The sequence below is a fragment of the Mesocricetus auratus genome, unplaced genomic scaffold (assembly GCF_017639785.1).
Source record: "Mesocricetus auratus isolate SY011 unplaced genomic scaffold, BCM_Maur_2.0 Super-Scaffold_100003, whole genome shotgun sequence".
Classification (NCBI taxonomy): domain Eukaryota; kingdom Metazoa; phylum Chordata; class Mammalia; order Rodentia; family Cricetidae; genus Mesocricetus; species Mesocricetus auratus.
Window position 1 is genome coordinate 85075826 of NW_024429188.1, and position 7169 is coordinate 85082994.

A 7169-nucleotide genomic window follows, 5' to 3' on the forward strand; every position below is an offset into this window, starting at 1 on the left:
ATTTTTTGGTTTGTTCTTTCTTCCATTTCTTGCATTTTTTGGTTTGCTTTTTGTTCCATTTCTTGGATTTTGTGCTTTGTTTCTTCTTCCATTTCCTGCCTTTTTTGGTTTGTTTCTTCCTCCATTTTTTTCATTTTTTGCTTTGTTTTTTCTACCATTTCTTGCATTTTTTGCTTTGTTTCTTCTTCCATTTCCTGCCTTATTTGGTATGTTTCTTCTTCTAATTCTTGCATTTTTTGCTTTGCTTTTTCTTCCATTTCTTGCATTTTTTGCTTCATTTCTTCTTCCATTTCGTGCCTTTTTTGGTTTGTTTTTTCTTCCAATTCTTGCATTTTTTGGTTTGTTTTTTCTTCCATTTCTTGCATTTTTTAGTTTGTTTTTTCTTCCATTTCTTTGAGGGATTTTCCAATATCCTCTTTTAGGGCCTCTATCATTTTCATGAAAGTGCTTTTAAGGTCGTTCTCTTCTGCTTCCTTCGCGTTGGAATATTGGGGTCTTGCTGGTGTGGAGTCTCTAGAATCTGGCGGTGTCATATTTGTTTTTCTGTTGCTGACTGTGTTTTTGTATTGTCTCTTTCCCATCTCTTCTTCTAGTGGGTGCAGAAAGAGCCCCTTCCTGGTCTGGGGACCAGAGTTCCCTTTTGGTGGGTGCTAGTAAGTCCAGTAATCTGGTGGTTCTTCTATGCCTTGTCCAAATGCTGGTCCGTGGGTAGAGAAGAACAGGAATCTGGGGCGCTTAGCCTCCTTCCTGGTCCCCTGGACCCTATGCTGGGTCCTATTGTACCTGATCCGGAACTGCTACTCCCCTGGTCTCCCTGGCTCCTGTAGTTTCCTGGTCTCTTTGGTGGGAGAGAAGATCTGGAGTCTGGGGTGTTTGGCTCCCGCCGGGATTGGGAGCTCTGTGCAGTTCCCAGGCGATCTGCAGGCTCTGGAACACAGGCCGGGAAGCTGGCCTGTTTACCTGATGATGCCAGAGGGACAGCTCCTTTCTATCTTCTTAACAATTTCATTTCCCTGTGTGTTAGACTGTCCAGACATACCGCTGTTGTCTATATGGAGCTTGTCTGTCTATACTCTATGGACATCTTCCTTCCACACTGTATTGTCTTCTCTGGCAGAAGTGACTTCTTTACCTGTAATTAAATAGTGAAATAAATATAACAAAAATGGAAAAATGCCAGAGGAAATTGAATTTCCTTTTAATGTGAGATATACATTACAACTGTACCCAACAGCCTGGGAGAAGGGTCAATTAGTAAAGTGCTTAACTGCACACACACATGAGGACACAAAAAAACCTGGATATGATGCTCTTTGTGTAATACTAGCACTGGTATGGGAAGCCACATACAGTAGGATCTTGGAGCTCTCTGGATAATCATTGTAGCCAAATCAGTGAGCTCCAGTTTGAATGAGAGACCCTCTCCCAAGAACCAAGGTAGAAAATGATTGAAGATGACACTAGACATGGTCCTCTGACATCACAGGCAGGTAGGTATGCATGCATTCACACACACATGCACACTTACACACATAAACACACAGATAATTTTTAAGAAGCTGAGCCCATATTACATGATGCTGATACTTTATAGAAAAGCCAGTAGTACTATTCCTTATAGATATAAATTAAGTGAAAACAGTAGCCATTTTGAAGAATACCTAAATCTTATCACCTTTTATTATTTCAGGTGGTATAGAACCTTAGATAAAGGATAAAAATAAGTGACAATATAAGGTGTTATCAAATCAAGAGGTTCTGTCTGTTGTCTATTTGGGGTGGATTTCAGAGTGTGTATCTTCCTTCTCTCTTCTAGACCAATTAGTATGAGTTAAAACATCTTGATGGTGTTAGCCAGGTTATGTACATGAACCATCTAACCATTTGTAGAATACAGACTACAGCAAGCAGTCTTCCTGTTGGAAAAAGAATCTCCCAGATGCTTGTATTAAAAGCTCATACCAGTGGCAACATGGACCACTGACATTGACCTGGCCTTAAGCAGTAGCAGAGACCACAAACATCAGCATGGTCTCAGGTGGCAGCGCACACCATGAACACGAACATGGCCTCCAGTGGCTGTACAGAGCACAGACTCCAACATGGGCTCTGGTTGTAACAGAGACCACAAATATCAACATGGCTTCAGGCAGTGTGGGGCCACTGCCTAAGACCATGTTAGTGTTCGTGGTCCGTGTTACCACAGGGACACGTGGATGTCCATGGTCTATGCTGCCACCAAGGGCCATGGTGGTGTTCATTAATTTGTGCTGCCGAGATGGCCCTTTTGCCATTCTGCTGCCAGAAACCACGTGGAAGTCCATGATCCTGGCTCTCTTTGGCTGCTAAGGGCAAGAAAGATTCTTTTGCTGTGGTATCTATGACTGCAGACTGATAATTGAGAATGAGAAACATTGAAGGCTTTTGTGGCAAATACACCCCCCCAAAATAAGGGCCATTGGGAGTTTGTCCATGCTCCAGTGAGTGTATGGGCAACACCTATTGAACTTGTTGTATTTTTTTTCTTTTGAGGGAAGGGCACAAGGGTGGGAGGGTGGACCTTGGAGGATTGGGATCAGGGTGCATTATATGAAATTCCCAAATAAACAATAAAAGTATTCTGTTGGGGGGCTCATCTCAACTGAAACGTGGACTTTTTTCTTTCCATGGCACCACTATTATTTTCTTCTCTTATTTTAATGTTTGTTCACTCATTGTATTAGGGATTCAAGTGTTACTTGAAATTAGGCCAAACTCATAGGAAAATAAATCCATACATTCTATATTCAAAAGAAAGGGATTTTTAAAATTATGGGTTTGCTTTGCTACTGACTGAGTATCACAAATTCTGAACTTGTTTTTATGAAGTTATAGATGAGCTGAAAATTAAGCATTTGATTACTTGGTATTTGAGGAGCAATTTTATATATTTTACTTCTGATTTAAAGGGAGTGATATGAGTTAGAGTGTGTTTTGATTGAAACTTCAGGTGTCTTAAGTTGTCTGTGGCAAATGACACCACTGAAATCCTTTATGTAAGTGTTCTGTCTGAGGATGTAAGGTGACAGATTACAAAGTATTATCTCATGTCCAATTTGTTATGTTTGAGAAAATATATACAACTGTCTTACATTGGCATTTACTCAGGAATGATGCTATTTTTCTGAAACTAGAATAACACTAGGTGAAAGCACCTATATAAATGATCTCTCTATTGAGATAATAGGACCTGAAAGCCCTTTTTTGTTTGTTTATTTGTGTGTAATGAATCTCTTTGACATAAAAGTTTCCATATTATTTAAGGAAACTTGCTGAGTGTGTTGGCACATGCCTATAACCCCAGCAGTAATGAGTCATGGATAAGTTAAGTGCTCCTTGAGACTAGCTTGGTCTATATAACAAAACCTTTTCTCAAACAAGCTAGCAGGAAAAATAGGAAAACATTTGGGGAGATGACACCATGGGTAAAACATTGGCCTTGCAAGCATAAGAACCTAGATTTAAATGTCCATAATCTATACATGTCTCATTATAGTAGCACACATCTGTAATCACAGCGACATGAGAGGCAGAGATGGAGAAATACCAAGAAGCTCCAAGGGCCAGCCAGGCTGACATATACAACAAATAACAGATCCTGTCTCAAATAAAGTGAAAAGTGAGGGCAGACACATGAGGTTGTTCTCTGAACTCCACACATGTAGCATGGCACATGTGTACCTACATGCATGTTCATGGGTACGTACACACACATGATGCTGTGTGTCATAAATCATGGGGAAAGATGAATAGTCACTACATAAAGACACCACTGAAGTTCAGTTTGATGAACCAATAAGTTTATTGGAGTTCCTAATTAACATATGAACAAGAGCTAACATTGATGACATTTCAGGAATGCTGAAACCTTGGAGCTCACTGCAAACTTGCATGCAGCTCAACAACTTCACAGTAGCTTGGCTAGTCCAGTCCAGGTCTCCTCAGAAGTCCTTACTGTTTCTATAGCACTGGGTGAGGAGACCTTGTCCATATATCTGGTCAAATTCAAGTACATTCTGAGTGATTTAGAACTTGCTGAGTCTTATGGAGTTGGAGAAATGATGGTGACTGTATACATAGTACCTGAGGCCAGACAAATTCCCAGCATGTTGAGGAGAGGTGGGCAATTTCTATTGGCAATTGATAGCTGCTTTGAGATAGTTTCCTTTGAAGGTATGGCTCTAGCATGTCACATACACTCAAGTGGATGGCTACATACCCAGCAGCAGCATATGGGCATTTCAGATTGGAGTTGATGAATTTTGAAAGTAGGCAGACTCAAAGTTGGATGGGTATGGAATAATGGGTGGATCTAGGAGGAGTTTGGGGAAGAGGGTGAATATGATCAAAATAGATTGATGAAATTCTCGAAGAATTAATTTTGAAAAAAAAAGCTTAACTGTTTTCTAAAGAGTGCTTGCTCTTTCAAATGATTAGAGTTCAGTTCCCACATGGAAGCTGGGTGCTTTACAACTTGTCTGTAATTCTGTTTGCTATTACTGTGGTTTTCCAAATGTAATAATAGTCTAGTGTTAGGGATTTTTTTCCTTTTTTAATTTTAATTTTAAATAGCTTGTTTTACATGTCAATCCCAGTTCCCTCTCCCTCCCCTCCTCCCGCACCCCCCATCTCCCCCATCCTCCCACCCTATTGCCAATTCCTTCAGCATAGGGGATATCTAGAGTCTATCATTTAACTCAGGGTAGGGTCCAGGCACTTCCTAAGAGTCCAGGCAGAGAGAGCAACCCTCTTTGTGTTATGGACACATGATGTCTGTTAGTATTCGAGGGATAAACACTGATCCACTGCTCAGGACCCCATAGGAAGCCCAGGCCTCCTCATTGACTCTCACATTCAGGGGGTCTGGATCGGTCCTATGCTGGCCTCCCAGCTCTCGGTCTGGGGTCCAAGAGATTTCCCCTGTTCGGATCAGCTGTCTTTGCTGGTTTTGCCAGCCCATTCTTTCCCAATTTGCTCATCACTCCTCTCTCTCTCTGTCGCTGGGTTCCTTGGGTTCTATTTAGTATTTAACTGTGAGTGTTTGTCTCTGCTTCCATCAGTCACTGGATGAAGGCTCCAGGATGGTTATAGACATCAAGTTCACTATCAGGAATGGGCATTCGAGGTGGTCTCTACACTATTGCTTAGCTTGCCAATTGGTGTCATCCCTTTAGGTCACTAGAGGTCACAATGGTGCCTGATCTGTCTTCAAACCTATGATTCCCTCTTCCCCCTATCCTACCCTCCCAGTGACCCTTCCTGTTCTTGCACGACCTACTCTCTCTTCCATTTCTTCCCCTCTCTATTTCCCAGGTCCCCCTACCACCTACCCCTCGCTGTGTTCCCCATCTGTTCAGAGGATCTTGCCTCATTTCTCTTCTCTTGGGTACCATGCATATCTTTTAGATTCTTTCCTGTTTCCCAGACTCTCTGTCAGTGGAAGTGCAGACTGGCAATCTCCTGATCCATGTCTATAATCCATATATGAGTGAGTACATACCATGTTTGTCTTTTTGTGACTGGGTTACCTCACTCGGGATGGTTTCTTCCAGTGCTATCCATTTACCTGCAAATTTCAAGATTCCATTGTTTTTTTCTGCTGAGTAATACTCCATTGTGTAAATGTACCACATTTTCTCTATTCACTGTTCAGTTGAGGGGCATCTAGGTTGCTTCCAGGTTCTGGCTATTACAAATAATGCTGCTATGAACATAGTGGAGCAGATGCCCTTGTTGTATGAATTTGGTGTTAGGGATTTTATTTAACAGTTAACAGTTGTTCCGTGTGTTCTGAAATATGATGAAGTATGATACACATTTGTGTCTAAGAATAAAATATTGTCATTTGACTTTTTCCAACTTCTTCATTTCTCTGGTAATTTCTGATGCAGATGAAATTAGACTCCGTAGACAACTAGAACCCCTTAACCCTGATGAATAATACAGTGAGCAGAATGACACACAGAGAGCAAGCTTCCGAGGCCCAGTGTTTATCCGTAGGCATTATCAGGGGATAGGTAAAGTACATTTAAAAAGCACACATGGTAAAAACTAACATGCAGACTCCAAAACTTTTAAGTGAACTAATGTTGCATTGTGTTGGCATACTTCATTTCTCTCAGACATGAACTTGTACAGGGGTTGGTAAGAATTTATTCTAGGTCAAATGAAAGAAAAGTTTAAATGATGAGTTACTTTTCTAATGGAGAACAGGGCAAGAAATTAACAATGGGGGTAATTGTTTTAGATTTGCCTGGTTGCTGCATGTTTCAGAGGCAATACAGGAGTGTTAAGGGCATGATCAATAACCTAACCACTGTCACAACCACATTTTTATAAAGGAATATTACTGGGTAAAGAGAATGAGGTAGAATGTGAAGGATATCTCCTATAGCCCTAACAGCATTGTTTGGAGAAGTAAACACATTTGAACACAACCATGTTATACAGATTGCCATTGTTGAAATATTTTCAATAATTAAGGGTCTCTCTGATCTATTCAGCACCATCTTAACACAGTGCATATTACAAGACTTTACAAGCTTACCCAAATTTACTGTGGCTCAATCTCTAATGAGAAACAGAGAGAGTAGTTATTGTAGGGGCAATACAACTAAGACAGGTAAAAGTATTTTCATGTATTTCCCAATAAAACATAAAATTGACCTTTATAAGCCTTTCAGGTATTTATATATTTTAAATTAATTTATTTTTCTGAGATAAGGTCTTATGTACTACAGGCTAGCTTCCCATTCACTGTATAACCAAGGAAAACCTTAAACTTCTGGTCTTCCTGCCTCTACCTGTCAAGTGACAGTACTAGAGATATGTGCTGGCACACTGAGTTTTATGTTGTGTTGGAGATCGAGTTTTATGTTGTGTTGGAGATCAAACTCAGCGATTTTGTGCATACTAAGAAAGAAATCTGCCAACTGAGCCACATTCCCACAAAGTATTTTATAAGTATTTACTAAACTATCTCTGTACGCAAAGCAAAGTAGATAATTGAGGCAAATATTGATATGATCAATAAAAAACATTTTTCTTTTTTGTGCTGGCATATTATTTTTATTTTTAATGAATTCCAGATGTCTCAACTTTGGTACCATATACAACTGAATCTTGAATAC